Below are 22,740 nucleotides of genomic sequence, written 5' to 3' on the forward strand. Positions count from 1 at the left end.
CGGAAAATCAGGAGGTCCGAGACTTCTCTTTGCTGGTACTAATTGCCTTACCTTGGGAAACATCACTTAAACCCCTCTGAGACCTTGGTTTCTTCATCAATAAAATGGGAACAATGCTACTTATTTCATGGGTTATGAGGCCTAAGCGATACCATTTGTATGAGAATAACTTGATTGTGAAGGGACACATTAATGAATGAAAATTAGTGCATGCCCTGGGGCCAGGGCCAGAGCGGTGGGGTAGGCACCACTTTAAAATGACAAAAGGTGGTCCGGCCGCAAGCAGGATCCTGGAAGAACTCTGACTCGCTGCTGTTGGCTCAGAGCCCAGCTGGTTCCACATCTTCCCCCAGGGCGTGTTAGCCTTCACACTTGGCTCCCTGTGCTTCTGCTCTGAGAAGCCTGTTTCACAGAAGCCTGAATTCCCCTGTTGCGTGCAGAAGGCTGCACTTGGAGACGGGGCAACGGGATTCTGGGAGGCCATGGAAGTCACGCAGACTCTCATCCCTGTGAACGCAGGAAAAAGAACCACCCATGGCAAGAGCAGACGGGGCCCACCGAGCCCTACTGCCCATTTACTGTGGAGTCCTTCCCCTGGAGGCCCGCACATCCTTGGGCAGGAGATGTGAGTACCAGGGCAGAGACTGCCAGCATGCTGGGGTGTGTCTGCACAGGAGAGAGAGCGAGAGACAGAGACAGAGACAGAGACAGAGGAGAGATTCTGTTCCGAACCACCATAGTCAGCCTCTGCCAAACATAGTGGGGGAAAGAATCTTCCAAAAGGGAAGGTGTTTTTAAGTTTCTACACCCAAATTGAATTAAAAAAAAAAAAACCACCTGTCTCTTAACTTCCATTTAAGAACAGAAAGGAGAGAGACGTGGGCTTCTTACCTCTCCCTGTTGTGCCTTCATCTGAACGTTTTTTTAACCTCAAGGAGCAGGCTTAGAAGCTAATATTTGTAAAGTTCTGAAGCCAAGTGGCCCAGCCAACCCGCCAGGGAGAACGCCGGGAGCGCGAGGGGGTAGTCCAGGCGGGTGGTGGGAATCGTTTGGCAAGTCACGTCCTCCCCGTGGAGATGGCTTTCGTGTCTGCAGGCTAAGTGTCTGCCAAACCAGGGGCCTGCCGTCATCGGAGCTAACGTGGGAACGAACGCGTCCTTAGCGACTTTTCACTCCAACCTGATGTGCGTACCGCCAAATCCTCTCCCTGGGCCCCAAATAACAACAAAAGCTATCTTTCCCCCTTTTGCTGATGCCGGAATCCCTCAGCCACAAGGAATGCATGTTGCTCCAGCTCAGTGTCAGCTCTTGCAACCATAAGTGATTTCAGTTCAAGGATTCTAGACCTGAATTTTTTTTTTTCTTTTTTTGCACTCGACCCCTCCCAGAGGATATTTTTCAGACGAAGTGCTCCTCCCCAGCTGATAGAGTCGTTTGTTTCTGGAGGAGAGTAACTTTGGGGGCTGGGAGGTGAGAGTAGCAGAGGGGGAACTTGGTAGGCAGCATCAAGGGAGCAAAGCGTGGAGAGGAATTTCCTCGGGGTGGGGGAAGATAGTAGCTGTGGAGGAAGGGATTAGGAGCCTCGGATCCCGGGAGGACGGTCCTCCCAACACCGTCTACAGATTGCACCGGTGCCCCGCCTGGGAGAGCAGAGCAGCACTCCCCTTGCCACGGGATGGAAGGTGGGGGAGGCAGAAACCTAAACAAGTGAATTCAATTACATCTGAAAAAGAATGGGCTAAATTAGGATTCAGTCCTTGGGCCTGTTCCAGAAAATATTTGTGAAAAGTTGGTTGAAAGAATACCACCATCCAAACCCTAATTTCGCTATTATATAAAAGCCCCAATTTCTTTGCAGTTTCTGATTAGAAAATGTTTTCCTGATTTTGTCTTTGCTACTGGCGTGTGACCTCTTAATTTAATTTTGGTTTTTGCTTATACAAACCAAGTGCCATGGAAACTTTTTCCTGTGGTGCAGCAAAGACAGGGAAATGTAGAGCACTGGTAATTATGTATTATGCACCTAATTCATTTAATTAGTAGTTATCAAGCAGCCTTAATGGTTCCAAGCCATAAACTAGGTTTATATCTGAGGACATCAGCCTGCCTCAGAGATCTCTCGTGTGTCTCCCAGACGCAGAAAGAGGGAGAGTGTTCTTAGTGGCATCAGGTTAGAATTGACCAGGATCTCACAACATGTCCTGCTGCCTCCTGCCTCTGTCTTGCCCAGAGCAGAGCCAGTGAGGTCGGTGCCGATCAGGGATACCACTGCCCAATTTACTCAAATAGCCAGTCCCTGGAAGTGAACATCCAAAGCCTAATATTTTTTGTAAAATTTGTTTTTGACTTTTCAGTCATTTGCCTGAGCTGGTAAAGAAAATGCTCCCAGGTTTCTTCAGCTCCTCTTTTCAAGGATGTTAACTCTTTAAGAGAACTCTCATATCTATGGGGAGTGTTAGCATTTGGGAACATAAACTAGAGAGAAAGTGATGCATGGGTGGCTCTGGTTGAGCGGCTGCCTTTGGCTCAGGTCTTGATCCCGGGGGTCCTGGGATCGAGTCCCCCACCCGGCTCCCCACAGCGAGCCTGCTTCTCTCTCTGCCTGTGTCTCTGCCTCTCTCTCTCTGTCTCTCATGAAAAAATAAATACAATCTTTAAAAAAAATAAAAATGAATAAATCAGAGAGAAAACTCAGATTTAGAAAACACGGTGCATTTGTTTTGGTGTCATGTGCCATTTCATGGTGGATGAACATGAGGGCAGGGTTCATGCCTGTTTCTGTTCAACAGTATATTCCCAGGGTCCTTGGTTAATATTTGTTGAATAAGCTTTCAAAATATATTATTAATGACTTTCTTGAACAAGAGCAGTTCAGTTGGACCTGAACTCAATAGAACCCTCAGTTTACCTGATTTTTCCCTATATCTCACTTTTTTTAATAGAGTTGACACACAATATTACTTTAGTTCCACGTGTACAACACTGTGATTCAACCTCTCTATACATTATGCTGTGCTCACCACACGTTAACATCTGTCACTACACATCGTTATTACAATATCATCAACTATATCTGCTATGCTGTACCTTTTAGTCACATGACGTACTCCCTCCCTTCTGGCAACCATCAGTTTATTCTCTTTATTTATTGGTCTGATTCTGCTTTTTGTTTATTCATTTGTTTCCTTTTTTAGATTCTATATATAAGTGAAATCATATGGTATTTGTCTTTGTCTGACTTATTTCACTTAGCATAATACCCTCAAGGTCCATCCATTTTGTCACAAAAGGCAAGATCTCATCCTCTTTTATGGCTGAATGATATTCCGTTGCATATACATACCACATCTTCTTTATCCATTCATCTATCGCTGGACACTTGAGTTGCTTCCATATCTTGACTATTGTAAATAATGCTGCAGTGAGCATAGGGGTGCATGTATCTTTTCAAATGAGTATTTTCTTTTTCTTTGGGCAAAAACCCAGTAGTGGATTTTTTTTTTTTTTTAGATTTTATTTATTTATTCATGAGAGACAGAGAGGGAGAGAGAGAGACTGAGACACAGGCAGAGGGAAAAGCAGGCTCCATGCAGGGAGCCCCATGTGGGACTCGATCCTGGAGACCCAGGATCAGGCCCTGGGCTGAAGGTGGTGCTAAACAGCTGAGCCACCCGACCACCCTCCAGTAGTGGAATTACTGGACCATGTGGCATTTTTATTTTTAATTTTGTGAGGAAACTCCATGCAATTTCCACAGTGGCCACACCAGTTTGCATCGCATATGGTGCAAAGTAACAAGAACAAGGGTTCCTTTTTCTCCACATCTTCGCCAACACTTGTTATTTCTTGTCATTTTCATTCTGGCCATTCTGACAGGTGTGAGATGCCCTACCCTCACTTTGTGAAAGGAGAAGCTAATAGAACTAGCTCTAGTATATTAAAAAAACTAATCATAATTTTTCAGAATATGACCTGGGACTTGCCCAGATTCAGCCAATTTCCTATATCACCTATATGGAGATTGTTCACATCATAGAAGTCACTCAGCCAACATTTATAGAGCGAGCCCAAAATAACTTATGCTTTTAATTTACTAATTAATTTCACCCATAAATTTAAAGTAATTACCCCTGAGATAAAAAGAAAAAACAGTATTACCACCTCCATCTTCTCTTTCTCCTATGAGGAAAGTGGGGCTCAGAGAGGCTCAGTGATGGGCCTGAGGCTCCTCTGGTGATACTGCTGGGATGGAGGGGGTGTTCTGACGCCCTAAATGCAGTACTTCCTGAGATCTCTTCGAAAGGAACTGCTATTTTAACTCATATGTGACCAAGAGGGAGCAAATATTGTCACAATCTTATAAGGAGATGAAGTAAACATTTTAGAAATATCATCCAGTGAAATTTTTTTTAATAAAAGCATTTTCTGGTTAACACAGAAGTTTTATCAGAAAATGAGTCAGAATACTTCATTCCCCAATCTACTCATTAATCCAAATTTAACTGTAATTAAGATATAAAAATAGAAAAATATAAGACATTTTTTTGGTATTTCTAGCAATCTGAATAGAAATTTTCAGCATGCATTTCCTCAGTAGATGTTTGATGACTTACCCCTCCTACCAGGCCCATCCCACTTTATAGTGGCACAGGGGGTGGTGGGCCAACCTTCCTGGGCAGCTAACGCAGGAAGCCACAGGACCACAGAGAGACACAGAGACTGAGACAGAGAGAATGAGTAGGGAATAGCTGCAGTTTCCTAAGAAGTCACTTTTCCTATATCCATCCAATAACCATCACCTCTTCCCTAGCATAAGTAAGTTTGAATGGGTCTTTTATACTTAAATTAAATTTACTTTGGGACAGCTATGGCAAAGGTCACCCTCAAAATGAATTGGATGGGAAAAGGTGGAGAATCTATATAATCAGAAATCTTGGGGGAAACTTCCATATTAATAAGTTTGTCTAGCATCCTTCAATCCCCCTACCCTTGCCTGCTTCTTACCCACTCCCCTCCCCCATGGGTGGCTTACACTCCCATAATGACCTTTGCTTCTGAAAAGTTCTAACTGCTATACTCTTCTTAGGCCTATCCTTTTTGGAAAGTGCCTCAAGCTTCTTGGGTAGGTATCAAGGTTATCTGACCCAGTTAACTCACCCTAACTTGAGTTATCCCCAGAGAATTCAAAAGAAGATCTTCTAAACCAAAATGAAGCTCTGATTTGTGGGTTTTATGCCAGAAATGGTTCAGGAGCCCATGAATGGAATGTCCTGGGTCATGTGCTCACCCCTGGCCAAAAGCAGAGGACAGAGGAGCATATGGCCCTTAGGGCAAGCCAAGGAAGACAATTTTGTTTTATTTTTAAAGTAACCTCTACATCCATGGTGGGGCTCAACCTCATGATCAAGAGTTGCTTATTCTAGGGGCACCTGGGTGGCTCAATTGGTTAAGCATCCAACACTTGATCTCAGGTCTTGATTTCAGGTCTTGATCCCAGGGTCTTGAGTTGAAGCCTGGCATTGAGCTGGAGCCTACTTAAAAAAAAAAAAAAAAAAAAAAAAAAAAGTTGCACACTATACTGACTGAACCAGCCAGACATCCCAGAGTGGACAATTTTAGAAGGGGACATGGTTTATGGCAGTGATTGGTATCACCTTTACATGGTTGTTTTATTAGTCTGCTCTGGCAGCCATAACAAAATGCTGTGAACTCTGTACCTTAAACAACAAATTCATTTTCTCACAGTGGTGGAAGCTGGCAAGCCCCAGTGTAAAGGTGTTGGTCAGTTTGGTTTCTGGTGAGAGCTCTCTTCCTGACTTATAGATAACTGTTTTCCCTTTGTGTCCTCTTGCATTAGGAAGAGAAAGCTCTGGGTGCCTGGGTGGCTCAGTTGGTTAAGCTGCTGCCTTTGGCTTAGGACATGATCTTAGGGTCATGGGATCGCAGGCTCAGGTCATGATTTTAAGGTCATGGAATCGAGCCCCACATCAGGTTCCCTGCTCAGCGGAGAGCCTGCTTCTCCCTCTCCCACTCCCCTGGCTTGTGCTCTCTCCCCCTGTCAAATAAATAAAATATATTTAAAAAAAAAAAAAAAAAAAAAGGAAGAGAAAGCTCTGGTGTGTCTTCATCTTTTTATAAGGGCACCAGCCCCTTAGGATTAGGGACCCACCTTCATGACCTTGTTTAACTTTTATTACCCCTTCACAGGCCCTATCCCCAAATATAGTCATATTGGGGGTTAGTGCTTCAACATATGAATGGGGGGACACAAACATTTAGTCCATAACATTCTACCCCTGACCCCCCCAAAATTCATGTCCTTCTCACATGCAAGTACATGCACTCCATTCCAACACCCCCCCCAAAGTCTTAACTCATTCTTACATCAACTCTGAGTCCAAAGTCCAAAGTGTCATCTAAATAGCATCCAAATCAGATATGAGTGATACTCAAAACTTCCTCTCCAGATGTGAACCTGTGAAACCATACAAGTGATGTGATTCCCAAATACAATGGTGGGACAGGTGTACAACAGACATTCTCATTCCAAAAGAAAGAACCAGGAGGGAAGGAAAAGGTGGGGAGTCCAAAGTAAGTCTAAAACCTAGCAAGACAAATTCCATTAGCTCTTAAGATTTAAGAATAATCCTCTTTGGTTTGATGCACTGCCCTCCAGGGTCACAGGGGTGACAGTCTCTGTGGGGAGCCCCACCCCTTCAGCTCTCTGCTGAGGGCCCCCACCATGGTTCTTTTCAAGAACCCTGCCCTCTGAAACCAAAAAGGAAATCATCTTGCCCCCTGGCCCTGTGGTGGGAGTAGTAGTCCTAGTGATCTATAAATCCCCTTCAGGGCTGTTCTTCCCTTTTCTGGAACAGTAACCTATGTTAACAGTCTTCCTTCATTCTATCTCATTTTCTTGAAGCTGTCAGTGTCTGGGATGGTATAATCCCACCTGTATTTGTGGCTTCTGCTAAAATGACTGATTAGAACCACAGTTCACACCACATTAATCTCCTTATCAAAGCGTTGTTCGGCCACACTCTTAGGATACCTCGTTAGAACACCTTCCTCATTTCTCAGTATGGATAGGCTGAGAACTTCCCAAATCTTTAAGTTCTGATTTTATTTTTGCTTAAGCTTGCCTTGTTCAAACACATTTCTCGGGCAGCCCGGGTGGCTCAGCGGTTTAGCGCCGCCTTCAGCCCAGGGCCTGATTCTGGAGACCTGGGATGGAGCCCCAAGTCAGACTCCTTGCATGGAGCCTGCTTCTCCCTCCGCCTGTGTCTCTGCCTCTCTGTCTCTCTCTCTGTCTCTCACGAATAAATAAAATCTTAAAAAATAAATAAAATTTAAAAAAAATAAATAAAAACACATTTCTCCCCTCACATCTCAGTACTTTGCTCAGAAATCTCCTCTGCTATATATCCAATTTCACTACTCACAAGTTCCAACTTCCACAAGAGTAGAACACAGTTGAGCCAAGTTCTTTGCCGCTTTGTAACAAGGATCATCTTACCTCTAGTTTTCAATAACCTGTTCGTCATTTTTACATGAGACCTCATCAGAATGGCCTTTAACATTCATATTCCTACCACCATTCTGTTCACGATTATTGATGTGTTCCCTAAAAAGATGAAAGCTCTCCCTCCAGCACTCCTCTTTTCTTTCTGAGCCTTCACCAGCATTGCCTTTAACATCCATCTTTCTAGCATGCACCTCAGACTCCTCCAGCCTCCTTTCACTCCCTAGTTCCAAAGCTGCTGCCACATTTTAAAGTATTCATTATAGCAACACCCCGCTTCATGATACCAAAATCTGCATTTGTCAAGATTCTCCAAAACAATCAGAACCAATAAGATATGTATCTATACAGGAGGAGGTTTATTATGAGGAATTGGTTCTGGTGATTATGGAAGCTGACAAGCACCCAGGAGAGTCAGTGGTGGGGTTCTGGTCCAGCCCCTGGTCGGCTCAAGATCCCAGAAGCATCAGTGTTTCAGATTAAGTCAAAAGGCAGGAAAAAAACTGATATCTTGGCTCAAAGGCAGTCAGGCAGGAGAAGTTCCCTCTGACTCAGCATTTTCCATTTTATTCAGTCCCTCAACTGATTCAGGAGCCCCACATTAGGGAGGGCAATCTGCTTTCCCCAGTCTACCTATTCAAATGCTCACCTCACAGACATATCCAGGATAACGCTGACCAAAAGTGGGGCGAGGCACTCTGCGGGCCCAGGGAGGTTGACGCACAAAATAAACCATCACAGTTCTCAACCTCGTAAGTCACCTCTGATTCATAAGTGCACACTGAAATGCCCTGGGGAGCTTTAAAAACATACCATGTGCTAAACTCACCGCCAGAAATTCTTATGTAGTTGGTATGAGGTGCAGCTCTTGTCTTGGGAGTTTTAGGAGCTGGGGGGGGGGGGTGGGGGGGAGGAGCACTAATATGCAGTCAGGGTGGCCAGATGAGGTACTTGAGCAAGCAAACCTAGTGGGGCAGAGAAGCCACTCGGGAGCACTTTATGTGATTCAGCCCTACAGCCACCACCAACAACTGAGAGTCTCTTAATTCAATTAGTTAAGGGCCTGTTATACGGGCTAGGGGTAATAGCAAAGGAATATCCAACGATTTGACTATATAGGTGTGAAGTACACACATGGTAAAACTGAGATCAAAGCATTTGGGGGGAAATGGGGATCCTTTGCACAAGGGAATGGTGGGGTTTTATTTTAAGCTTTGGTGTTGGTGACAAATAGAGCCACGGCTTATACTTCATAAGTTACGGACTTTTGATTCCATGCGCTTATCATTTAGCTGATTTTTCATAATTACTACTTTTTCTTCTGGGAAGTTGGGGGCACATCACCCTTCGTTTTCCCCAGGGCCGTGCCCACAGCCAGGAAAGGAAGGATGACTCGACTAAAGGGTCTGCTGGCAGGGCCTCTGTGGCAGCTGCTCTGTTCCAGCGCCCTGGTCTGGGCCCTGGAGTTTCGCTTCCTGTAGGGTGGGTGGGGAGGAGGAAGAGCCTGGGAGGATGGGGGAGGAGGGAGGACACACTCCTCAACACATTAGCTGAAGAAGAGACTAAGGCCTGGGTGTGGGTGATCATCAGATATGATTCTGTGTATTTATAGTAGTTCTGGTCCTTTCCTTTGTAATGCTAAGAGTGACGCTTCCCTCTTCTCTGAGGAACAGCAGTTCTTTCTCACTCTGCTAGTAAGGCGCACCAAAAGGGCCATTTACTGTCTGGGTGAGATTTCATGCAGTATTTGCTCAATATCAATCCAGAAAGAGGCCAAAGTACATAGAAGTGTTTTGCATGGCAAACAAGGGCAGCATTACATCGCTCCAGCCTTCATCGTGAAGAAGTACTATGCAAAAACTCTCAACTCCTTAAAAGATGCTAATCCCTCAGAGAGAATTTATTGATAACTTGGAAAACCATGGAACCAACCCTGCAACGTAATTTCAAAAAATAAGTCCCTCAGTGCAAACAGAGTTTCAGTTCAGGCAGATGGATGGTGGTGATGGCTGTACAACAAGGTGCATGTACTTAATGCTGCTAAACTCTACACTTAAAAACGGTTTAAATGGCACATACACACACAAAAAGTTCCACATTAAAAACTACAAGTGGGACGCCTGGGTGGCTCAGCCATTGGGTGTCTGCCTTGGGCTCAGGGCATGATCCCAGGATCCAGGATCGAGTGCTACATCGGGCTGCTTCCCGGGAGCCTATTTCTCCATATCTCTGCCTCTGTGTGTGTGTGTGTCTCTCATGAATAAATAAATAAAATCTTTTTTTTTAATTCTATTTATTTGTTCATGAGAGACACAAAGAGAGAGGCAGACATAGGCAGAGGGAGAAACAGGCTCCATGCAGGGAGCCTGATGCAGGACTCGATCCTGGGACTCCAGGATCACGCCCTGGGCCAAAGGCAGGCGCCAAACCTCTGAGCCACTCAGGGATCCCCTAAAGAAAACCTTAAAAAAAAAAAAAAAAAAAACAACCCTAAAAGCATCTTATATGCAGAATTAACATCATCTTTAAATAGGTAATGCCGGAGATCCAGGGGATCCCTGGGTGGCTCAGCGGTTTAGCACCTGCCTTCAGCCCAGGGCCTGGTCCTGGAGACTCGGGATCGAGTCCCACCTTGGGCTCCTTGCATGGAGCCTGCTTCTCCCTCTGCCTGTGTCTCTGCCTCTGTGTGTGTGTGTGTGTGTGTGTGTGTGTGTGTCTTTAATGAATAAATAAATAAAATCTTTAAAAAAAAAATAGGCAAAGCCAGGGAAGCCTTGGGGGGCGCAGCGGTTGAGCACCTGCCTTCAGCCCAGGGCGCTATCCTGGAGGCCCCAGATCGAGTCCCTGCAGGGAGCCTGCTTCTCTCTCCGCCTATGTCTCTGCCTCTCTCTCATGAACAAATAAATATTTTTTTAAAAAAATAATACATACGTAATGCCAAAACAAAGATCCCGAAGGTCTCCCCGTCTAAATCAGAAATTCTAGGCTCAGACACGTTTGCAAGGAGGCGAGAAACCGCAGGCAGGCAGGGAGGTCACGTCTATGCAACCACCGCCAGGCACCCGGACTTCTAAGAACCGCGCGGTTTTCAAGGAGGCAGAGACTGAAGCTTTGCCCCAGGGTGGGGGGGGTGGGGGGGCGCCCATCATCAGGGCGGGGGGAGGGATGCGCGCCCCGCCCCGCCCGCGCCCTGGGGGCAGCAGGGGCGCCGCGGCCGCCGCACAGTCTGCGCTGCGGGGAGAGCGTCGGCCCGCGCGGCCCTCGGGGCCTCCCGCGGCCTCTCCCGCCTCCTCCCGCTCGCCGGCCTCCAGGTTCAATACGGATTACATCATGGAGCAAGTATGCGGGGCAGCCTGAGAATCAAAGCCGCCCCAATCAGGGCTGGTAACTGTACCGCGGCTGCAACACATCCCCCCCCCCCCCCGCCCCTGCCCCTCTCCCCGCCCCCGCCCTCTGCTTTTCGTACCATTAAGCGCAGTATTATTGGGGAGAGGAAAATCTGATCAAAACTGTCGACCGCCAACGGCAGATTTTCTATGGATTCTATAAAGGCCACCTTAACGATTTCCCTAATTAATGGATGACATCTTTGGCTGAAGGAGAGGCGATGGATTCGACTCTGTCTTCGTCTTTGTTAACCTTCTAATTAACTTTCGTAGGTCACCCAGGTCTCCCAAACCTAAAAAGTGAAGAGACCCATTGTGCGAGGAGCAGTAAACTTACTTTTTCTGCTGGGGTACTTAAAAGGGAGAACGATTATAAGCCGAGAAAAATAACTCCATTTAAAGGCTTTGTGGCTGCGGAGAATGCATAGGTCCCTCCCTTAGAAAATAATTGAAACACCTTTTATACCAATATTTCTATGCATAATAAAAACAAATTAGCAAAATGCATCTAAATTCAGCAGCACTTTCAAATTACCTTTTTTTTTTTTTTTTTTTCTTGGAATGTAAGCCTCTGCAAGTCAACAAAAGGAGTGGGGTTTAGAGAGAAAATTGCAACTGCAACAGCTATAGGCCTTTATGCAGTGTGAGTGCAGGACAGGGCCAGGGGCTCAGATATCTCTGAGTCACCTCCCTTGGGAAATGCTCTTGCCCAGGCCCCCAGGGGGATGAACTGCCTGGGGGACCCAAAGACTGTTCACATATAAGTAGATCTCTTTCTGGAAAGAAGGGGTTTGGGGAGGGGCTCAGAGGAATATTTTAATGATCTTAGTGAAAAACGGAAATGATGGTGGTGGAAAAGCCAAAAAGCAAGATGAACCACCACTGTGATCGGTGAAATTGACAAACCAGAACGATTTTTTTTTTTTTTAAGTAAAACGTATACCTGTTGGAATTTTAGTGTTGATGGATTTGCCAGACTGTGCCAGATAAAGTTGTAGCTGCTACTCCAGTTTCTTGGCATCTCTGACCAAGCGAAGGAGACACTGAAGGAAGACCAGGTAGGTGTTCAGCCTAAAATGAAACCAAGCTGGAGTCTCCTTTATAGGAGAGCTTTACTGAAAAGGAACTCTTCTGAGATATCTTGCAAGGGAATGAGATTCCTAACCCAAAGACAACAGCAGCAGTGACTTTAGCATTGTTTCCGATTATACACAGAACCAGAGCTAATTGTAGAAAAGTACAAAGGCTTTAAACACTGTCAATATTTTATTTTATTTTTTTATTTTATTTTTTTACTGTCAATATTTTAATTGTCTTTCATTCTTTTTTCGATGCATCCCCAAATGTTTGCACAGTTCAAATTTGAATGCTTTTTTTGTTCCTTTAATATGTACGGTGAGCATTTTTCTGTGTTGTTAAAAATGGGAACAAGATCCTTTTAGGGTCCTGCCCACACACCTAGAATGAAGGTGCAGGGGGCTCCTTTATGACCTCTCTTTTGGAAAGCTGCCACACTTGTGGGAAAACCAGTGCTCTCGTGCATTACTGTGCAAATTTAAATTGCTGCTACCCCTCTGGAAAAGGGAGCAATCTGTCATCATTTAGCAAGATTACAAAAACATACATCCTCTGATACAGCAATTCCTCTGTAGGAACTTTCCCTAAGGTACACTTGCACACGTGCAAATGACATATGTATAAAGTTATTCTTTGCAGCACTGCTTATGATAGGTTGAAAGCAATCTAAATGTCCCTCAGTTGGGGACTGGTTAAAGAAACACGGTACATCCATTCAGTGGAACATTAGGCAGCCATAAAAGAGATGAGGGTGCTCATTGTATATCAATTTGGACTGGTCTCTAAAATACCTTGTTCAGTTAAAAAAAAAAAAAAGAGCAGAGCAGGATGTACAGTATGCTACTATGTGTAGGGAAAGCATGGTTTGAATACTCCTAAAATTTTTCTTCTGGTAGCATTTGTCTTGGGAAAAGAGAACTGAATGGCTGAGGAGCAGCTGTGGGAAGGAGACATCACTATAACTTTTGCATGTTTTGAATTTATACTGTGTGAATATGTTGCCTATTCAAAAAAAATAAATACATGAATTTAAGAATTTAAAAAGAGAAAGGTTGCCATTTTCTAATCTGCTCTGTGCACATTTCTGTGCAATCCAGGGGTAGCCCAGTCTTCAAAGCTTTCTGTTCATTTCCACATCCTAAATAGCTTATTTTAGACTTCTCAAAGTCTGCCTCATTTAAAAGACCCCTAAAATGGAAGGTACACAGTCACTTTCTCTTTGAAATCTTTAAATGTTTTTTTAATGAAAACAGAATAATGCATTCAGTGATTTAATTGTTTAAGATTAAAATTCAACAAACTGTTAAGTCTGTATAAATAAAACATTCACAGGCTTCATCAGCACGTGCATCAGGACAAATGCTTTGGGATTGTGGAAATATTTCCTAACATTTGAGATGTGCCAAGAAAGAGATAAAGAAATCAAATAAGATCTTGTATTACACAAAATCATTTTGCTCACAAGAGTCTGATTTACTTGTATCAATCAATTTAAGTGATTCACACTTTATGAGCTATTCTAAGTGATTGAACTAAAACCTGAAGCCAATATTATCCTCTCCCCACTCCTCAGCCCAATCTGTCAAAATGGCATTGGAAATGATTAGATTGAACCATATGAGATTAGTGTTGTCAATGGTCCCATAGGGGCAATTTCAAGATTTAACCTAATATTTTTCATCATCATATTTTAGCCTAGAGCAACACCAACACAGACATTCTTAGTTGCCCACCCAACATCCATTTCCCTTTTTCCCCATTGTCAGAACTCCCATATAGTTCCCATTTAGGAGGGTGGCAAGTCTCACTGCAACTAAATCATATACATGGAATTTCCATTTCCATTTACCTGTGATTGGTTTAAATATGAGCATGTGATACAGTTCTAGACCAATAAGATGTAAAAAAGGACAGCTAGCGGCTTCTGAGACAGATTTCTCTTCCACTGGACATTTTCAGGTCCAGAGAGCGAACCCAGAATTCTAGCAACCATTTCACTACTACAAAGGCAGATACAATGGGCATGCTAGGGTCACACAGTAGACAAGCAGAGGGAAGCTGGATCTCCATGAGAGTACAGAGTGGTTGTGTAGAACAGCTCTGTAATCTCCTGACGTTGTACTTCTTGTTACATGAAATGATGATTTTCCTCATTGCTTAAGCCATTTTGAATTGGTTTTCTCTCACATTCCAAAATCAGTAGGCCGTCCTGGCAAATATATTTACCATTTTAAGTGATGTGAAGCCCACGTAGTGTCTTGTAAAAAAACTCGTTGAATAATTCCGTTGTGCTCCTCTAGTCAAGATTATTTTAAATCATAAAAATAAATGTCTCCTCAATATCTTTAGTCATTTGGGAAATGCAAATGAAAGCCACAATGAGATGCCTACCATTTCACACCCACTAGAATGGCTATAATCAAATAGATGGACAAAAACAAGTCTTGCCGATGATGGGAAAAAACTGGAACCTTCGTACATCGCTGATGAAATTGTAAAATGCTGCAGCCACTTTGGAAACCATTTGGCAGTTCCTTAAAAGTTACCATATAACCCAGGGATTCTACTTCTAGACATATACACAAGGGAATTGAAAACATTCACCCACACAGAAACACACAGGAATGTTCATAGCAGCATTATCATAATAGCCAAAAAGGAGAAACCACACAGATGTCTATCAACTGATAAATGGATAAATAAAATGTGCCACATCCATACAGTGGAATATTATTTGGCAATAAAAAGAAATGAAGTCCTGATTCATGCTACAACAGGTCGAACCCTGAAAACATTATGCTAAGTGAAAGAAGCCAAACACAAAAGGCGACATAGCATATGATTTCACTTATATGAAATGTCCAGAACAGGCACCGTAGAGGCAGAAAGTAAATTAGTGTTTTCTGGGGACTAGTGGGACTAGTGGGAAATGGGAAGTGACTGCTAATGGAAATAAATTTTCTTTTGAGGAGTGATAAAAATGCTCTGGAATTTGAGAATCTTGGCACACAACTCTGTGAAAATACTAAAAACTACTGAATTATATGCTTCAAAAAAGGTGAACTTAATGTTAATGTCCATTTATCTCAATAAAGTTATGAAAAATTTTTTAAATGCCTCCCATATTTATAATTATTTTTAAAAATCCTAAAATTTCCTTACAACCAAGAGCCAACCTTCAAAAATACATATGGCCCAATTCATTAAAAGAAAGATAATTTTTAATCTAATTAGATCTGCATTTTTGCAGTTATTTAAGCAAAAAGGAGTGGAGATTCATTCCTCCAGTAGATAGTAAACTTCATAAGGGCAGCGTCCCCCTCTGTGTCTCAGTGCCAATAGATTACAAATATTACAGAATAAGTGAATGAATGGATCTTTTCTTTCTTAAGATTTTATTTATTTATTTTGACAGAGGGAGAGAGAGCACAAGCAGTGGGAGCAGCAGGCAGAGGGAGAGGGGGAAACAGGCTCCCAGCTGAGGGAACCCAAAGAGGGGTTCAATTCCAGGACCCCAGGATCATGACCTGAGCCCAAAGCAGACAATCAACTGAGCCATCCAGATGCCCCGATTGAATGGATCTTGGTGCATTTTCTCATGAGTACTCATGGGTTTAGTCCCCAAAAGAGGCCTCTGTTTACTCACCTGCAAAATGAGGCTAAAGCAGAAACTACCTTATGGATGTATGTGAGGATTAAATGTGATAAGAGAACTAAAATTTTGCAAAGTCTCTGGGACATAAGAAGAGTCAGTAATCCGTCTGGACCTGTATTTGGGACATTATATCCATTCATCACAAGAGATGGAAATTTCTTACCAGTTGGCATGAGAAAATCTTGAGTAATTATGTTTCAAATATGTATTTGTTCTTGTTAAAAAATTAAATAAGAAGAGATTAGCAACTTTCAGATTCTGAAACAAAAATAATTAGAAATTCAGATTCAGCAATTGTAAGATTTTAAAAGTCTGGGTACATGAAAAAATCTACTAAAATATAATAATTTAAAGTCCTATAAATGTGCTTAGAGTGAAGCATCATTTTTTTTTCTAAACTTCTACTATTTTTTCAGTTACTCCATAAGTTTATAATACCAAAGGCCTTTTAGTTACGTGGTTAGCTTTTCAGCCTATAAGTTTGTCTCCTTCACCTGTTCTTTTCACTTACCAATTTATAAGGTGCACCTTATTTGAGTGAGATATTTCTCCCTTTGCCTGAAGTTTAACATATATTGATACCAATAGGATACAAATTGAGCAACGGTTGTTTGGAGGTAGGTAGGGGTATGCTAGGGGCCAAACTTCAGTCCTCCCATCCCTCATCTCCCTGGGAAAAGCTTACTTGAATGATTTATCCAGCATCGCACAACCTGTTAATGGGACTTTGAAAGGAAAGCCCAGGACAGGCTGCTCTTTTTTTTTTTTTTTTCCTGCTGCTACAACACAGGAGCCTTTCCATCACATAACACATGACAAACAATGGACAAGCAGCAAAATATTTCCCCCTAGCCAAGACATCAAACATTTTGAGAAAGGACAAGCATGGGGAGAGTGAAAAGTGCACAGTTTTCAAGTGCATTCTTCCGGGTTTCAATCCAGGTTTTGATCATTTATATGCTCACAAGTTTCCATTAGATCAATATGCTTCATTAGTCTTCCTGTTCGCTCTTGTGAGAAAAATACAAGGGCCAGGGAAAAGTGGAGGGGAGATGAGCAAGCGTGTGATTTGCAAGAGAGATTAGAAAATCTCGTTAGGATCAATTCTATGTATTCACACCAACTCCCTAACTATTCCTCACCTCACCCCACAAAAACAGAGAGAACAGAGGGTAGGATAAAAATAAAAGAGTCTTCTAATACCAGGCATTAATAGGATTAGATATCACCAAACTGGGCCAGAAATAATGGATGGCAACCTCACCGTTGTACATCACCCCTAGTATCAATTCCTTTTTCTTTGTTCTCAACATCAGTGAGACCCACCCACAAGGGGGAAGATTTCCTCCCAGTGTGAAGAGACTTCCTAACAACTAAGAAAGTTGGATGTTTTTTCTGCTGAAAGGTTACATCTTGTTTATGGGTTGGGTTCTCTATTTTAAAAGTTCACGGGAAGAGGGGCCCTGTGGAGATGCATTATTCCCCATTCCCCCTAATTTAATCCCCTCATTCAATTCTCATTTTCTTTTCCTGTCTCCCTTCACCCTTTCTTATTCTCTTCCCTTCTCTCTTCCTGTTTTGCACCTCCATTTTATTTCTCTCAACTCTCCTCCCCTCCTCTTTTAGCACATTAGTCTGTAGTTTGGGTATTTGATGTATTTCCGCAAAGTGACAAAGTCTCAATTCCGAAAGTCTGAGGTCTTCATTCTGAATTTTGCTTTGCCGGATGAAAGATCAGTTTAACTTTAAGAACTACAGGTGGTTTAGTGTCCCTTCTCATATCCACTCACCAAACAAGGTGGTCATATGTCTCTCTAGAGGTATTTTATAGGGCTGAATTTAGCATACATGCAATTTATGTATACGGGTACATTAAAGAATTTTCTGGATCTGTGTAGTGGCCTTTGAAGTCTCTTCTGCATGTTAATTTCTCTACTAATCCAGATGCCACTGCTCTTTGTGACATTTCGGAGAGGTCACTGAGCACCATCCTTATAACTTTCCAGAGAAGAACAATGAAATGCCAGCACAGAACTATTTTTTTTTTATTACCTAACCTTTTAGTGTTCTTTTTCTCCTTTCAAGAAAAGTCACTCAAGTCCTAAGAGGTCTTACCAATAATACTAATTCCTCTCTAATGCAGCCCTACAGAGAATGTATCTGTGTTCACAGATTTATACATTTCCTGTTTTACTTGATTACTACCCAGAAGGAACTACCTTGAGCTCTCTACCTCTGAACTGAGCTTTCTGGCCTTTCCATAATTATGCAGTTCAAAGAATTATAGCTTCTACAAATGAACTTACCTTCTGATTTGGAATTCTAAGAGTTCTAACTTCAGTTAGCCTATATATAGAACTGTAGGGATTTGAAAGAGGTAACAAAGATTAGAGACAGTTATATATTTCAAAAACAAAATATCAGCTTAAATTAGAAGCTGGAAACAATATTTTTCTTTTAGCAGAGTCTTGAAATTTGCTAATAAAATGAAAAGTTCATAAATTCTTGAGGATTAACCTAAAATATTAAAAATTTCCAAAAAAATAAAAAAATAAAAATAAAAATAAAAATAAAAATTTCCACACAAATTTAACAAATGATCTCCATGTGTTTACCATGTGGTGACTTTCAGTTTTGGTTAGCACAAAAATAAGTTTTCTGACACTAGAATGGTTATTTGAAATTGGCTTTATACTGTATAAAAACTTAGTCTTGGGATCCCTGGGTGGCGCAGCGGTTTGGCGCCTGCCTTTGGCCCGGGGCGTGATCCTGGAGACCCGGGATCGAATCCCACATCGGGCTCCCGGTGCATGGGGCCTGCTTCTCCCTCTGCCTGTGTCTCTGCCTCTCTCTCTCTCTGTGACTATCATAAATAAATAAAAATTTAAAAAAAATTAAAACAAAACAAAAAAACTTAGTCTTACGCACCATGGATAGGGAAAATCCATGTGTGTGTTTTTTTTTAAATTTTTATTTATTTATGATAGTCACACAGAGAGAGAGAGAGAGAGAGAGAGAGGCAGAGACACAGGCAGAGGGAGAAGCAGGCTCCATGCACCGGGAGCCCGACGTGGGACTCGATCCCGGGTCTCCAGGATCGCGCCCTGGGCCAAAGGCAGGCGCCAAACCGCTGCGCCACCCAGGGATCCCCCATGTGTGTTTTTAAAAAAATCCTCCAGATATTTTAGATTCTTGCTCTGTAAAATAAATGTAAGGATAATTTATATGCTTAGTATAAAGTTGCATTTGTTGTTGAAACTTTGAAAAAAATACAAAAGAATATAAAGAAGATAATTGACTGATGATTTCCTCCTCCAGATCCCCACTGTTCATATTTTCTTCCAGTCTCTTGACTATGCATCTATTCCTTGTTTTAAACTTTTATTATTCTGTTTTATGCAGTAATACTTCATGCTAAGGCATTGTTCAGTTTTTCACAATAGGGAGGGGAAATCAAGACAGAAGAACAGGAAGACTGCAAGAATCTCTTACTTCTGGTCCTCCTGATGGCTGACATTATTCCCCCACACCTTCCTCCCCAGAGGCATTCCCTCAAATCAAATAGAATAAAAAAAGCTCTTCCAAACCAGAAAAGCATTATAAGTGATTCAGTGTGAAGAAAGTATCAATATTCTGTATGTGGATACCTAGCTAATTTGTGGATTTTAAATTTTTGATTGTCATCTGTTTCTAGGCCTTTTAAAAATCGTGAACGAAGGAGGAGAAGGAGAAGAAAAAGAATTTTTTTAATCACCTGAAAACACCTTTTAGATTCTAAAGCAGGAATAATCATCATTCTGATCCCCCTGCCATGTAGTACTCTCCAGTTTGGCTTTCTATTTTTATAAGACATTTACTGAATTTCGGCAAGTTTGAGTAAATAATATGCTTTTCCAAGATAGATTGCATCATTATGGCTTATAACTTGAGGCAATTAAGTTTATCTTCCTTTTCCTATAATTTTATAGGGAAGAGCACATTTGCCACAACCCGTAACACGTATAGTAAGCATTCAAGCCTTAGTAAGCACTGTGCTGTGAAAACAGAAGTCTGTAAGTCTCCTCAGAAAATGGCCACTGTCACCCTAGACCTATTTGCATCAAGGTCTCTAGGCATGACATTATTGTGCCCCTTCAGTGTGCTATTATGTCATCATGAGAAATTATACTCCTGGCTTCTGTTTCCAGCACTTTGGTAGATTAGATGCTGCTACGGTTAATTTTATGTGGCAGCTTGGTTAGGCAATGGTGCCCAGTGTTTGGCCAAAACACCAGTCTAAGATGTTGCTGTGAAGGTATTCCTTAGATGTGGTTAAAGCAGATTTTGAGTAAAGCAAATTACCCTCCATAATATGGGTGGGCCTCATCCACTTGGCTAAAGGCCTTAGGAGAAAAGACTGAGGTTCCCTGAGGAGGAAGGAACTCTGCCTTCAGACTTGCCTTTGGATTTTAGACTACAGCATCAACTCTTGCTGGCATTTCCAGCCTGCTGGCCTGCTCCATGGATTTTGGACTTGCAGCCCTCACAATCTCGTGGGCCAATTCCTTAAAATCCTTCTATTTTTCTGTCTCTTATATATACTGTAATCTCTTTATATGGAGAACCCTGACTAATACAGATATCCTAAAAGATAACCTCAACTAAAATAAAATGCTTGATAAAGGTTTTTTTAAAGTGTTTCTTTCTGTTTTTAACTTCCTTAAGTAATTTCTAAGGACAACGTCGGGCTCAAACTCGTGACCCCAGGATCAAGAGTCACATGCTCTATAGACTGAGCCAGCCAGGTACCTCCCACCCTCAACTGAGATATTTTTTCTTTTAAGATTTTATTTATTTATTAATGAGAGACACACACAGAGAGAGGCAGAGATACAGGCAGAGGGAGAAGCAGGGTCCATGCAGGGAGCCCAACCTATTCTGATTCTGGGTCTCTAGGATCACTCCCTGGGCCACAGGCAGGTGCTAAACCACTGAGCCACCCAGGGATCCCCTCGATTGAAATATTTTTAAAACATCTTTTTAGGGGCACCTGGCTGGCTCTGTTAGTGGAACCTGTGGCTCTTCATCTCAGGGTTGTGAGTTTGAGCCCCGCTTTGGGCATAGAGATTACTTCAAAAAAATTTTTTTAATATAAAACAACAACAAAAAACCCCTCATCTTTTTAAATGCATCAGTGAGCCAGCACAAATAGGAGGGATTTTCGGATCCCAAAAAGTAAGTTGAAAACAGGAACCCTAGTAGGTAAGCAAGTTCCAAAGCCAGCTTTCACCCTGAGAGTTTCTGTCAGATTCTGAAGATCCTGAATCTCAACTTTGAGATAATGCTCAGGGAATGCCCAAGGTAAGGAATTGATTAGGAGAATCCTTGCATAAAAACTAAAAACACAAGGGGCTATATCCCCAGTGTAAAGATAAATTTAAAAATTTACCCAAAGAGGGGTGCCACAGCAAAGATATTTGCTATCTTACAGTTGATGCTGGGAAGACAGAAAGAAAACAAAACTTCCCTAAGAATTAGGAAGCACAGCTAGGTCTCACACAGGTTTTTCTATCTGGACCCATACCACTTGTGTGGTCAAAAAAACGTTAAATCCTAATAATAGAGTATCTCAACATAAAAGGATCCCAGGTAGTACAACCAGGTGACCTGACTAGAAAGGGCAAATGCAAATCCTCTCTGCACAAATTCATCTTCAACTTTGGCTTCTAAGAATCCCCAGAAAGAAAGCACCAAGACAATGAGAAGCTCAAAGGAGACAAAACCATCCCAAAGCCTAAGAAGAAACATGAAGGGAAAATCAGAAAAAGCAAGTAGCAGACACCAAAAGCAGTCCCTCACACCCATCAAATATTGACAGTATTAGTGACCAAATACAAATTTTATATGGTTAATGATAAATATAAAAGGAGCTTGTAAATATTAGCACGGAATAAGAGATGGTGAGGAACATCCAAGCAGATCTAAAATGGAACCAAACAGTACTTGAAGAAATGAAAAATAAAATGATTACTTTTTAAAATGAGGGACTTAAACAGCCGCTTAGACCCAAAAGAAAAGAGAATCACTGGGAGACCTGAATGGCTCAAGTGGTTGAGTGTCTGCCTTCCGGCTCAGGTCCTGATCCCGGGATCCTGGGATCAAGTCTGACATTGGGCTCCCTGTGGAAAGCCTGCTTCACCCTCTGCTATGTCTCTGCCTATTCTCTGCCTCTCTCATGAATAAATAAATAAAATCTTAAAAAAAAAATAGAGAAGAAAAACAGATCACCCTGTAAATATGCTTTTCAACAGCAGTAAAAAGAACCAAACAAAAAAACCCCAAAGATAGTTGATCCTATCATCAATGTGTTGAGAGAAAATAACTTCAAATCAAGAATTATAGCCCCAGTTAAATACCTAAGAAAGAGTGCAAGACATATTTTCAGTCAACCAAAAACTACGAGACTCTAACACCAACAGATCTGCAATGAAGAAAATTATAAAGTATATAATCAGCAAATATATAGGTAAATATTTAGGTAATCTAAATAAATTTGTTTATATTAATAATAATACCTATTCTGTGGAGGGAAAGAGATTAAGCTATAACTGGATCCCAGAACTAGAAAAGATGAGATGAAAAGATTTCTAAGGTTCTCATATTGTTCAAGAGGCAGAAAGATTAGTAGATTAGTAGATACTCAAAAAATATAACTTCCAAACAAGAGCAGGAGGAAACTACTAAGAGGGAGGAAAATCCTCAGCTGATATAAAAGAAGCAAAAAAGAAAGGAATGAAAAATAGAAATACAAAGCACCAAAAATATGGTAGTAATAAATCCAAGTATATCAGTATGTACAATAACATAAATGTACTAAAGACTCCAGTTAAATGACAAAGATTGTCAGATTGAATTTAAAAAAAAAAAAAGTTATATACTGTTTACAAAAGATTCTTAAAACAAATACAAGAAAGTTTGAAAGTCAAAGGGTGGAAAACCAAAGAAGCAAGCTAGTTTCCCTAAATTAATATCAGAGAAAACAGACCACAGCCAAAACATTACTAGAAATGAAATGAATTGAGACTGAATTCACCAGAAGATATGCCAATTCTACACTCATA

General features: G+C 41.9%; 1 long non-coding RNA gene across 2 annotated transcripts in view; it reads left to right on the forward strand.

Moving 5' to 3' along the window:
• The first annotated feature begins 488 nt into the window (after positions 1-488).
• The window catches only part of LOC140595614 (uncharacterized), a 28,580-nt gene continuing 6,328 nt past the window's right edge, over positions 489-22,740 (forward strand). The window contains exons 1-3 of one of the 2 annotated variants that reach the window (XR_011997341.1): positions 489-625; positions 11,867-11,966; positions 19,335-20,306. This is a non-coding gene — a long non-coding RNA (uncharacterized lncRNA). Of the gene's footprint in view, positions 626-11,866; positions 11,967-19,334; positions 20,307-22,740 lie in introns of those variants that run through there. The other variant, XR_011997340.1, reaches the window with a different exon arrangement.

The sequence above is a fragment of the Vulpes vulpes genome, chromosome 1 (genome assembly GCF_048418805.1).
Source record: "Vulpes vulpes isolate BD-2025 chromosome 1, VulVul3, whole genome shotgun sequence".
NCBI lineage: Eukaryota > Metazoa > Chordata > Mammalia > Carnivora > Canidae > Vulpes > Vulpes vulpes.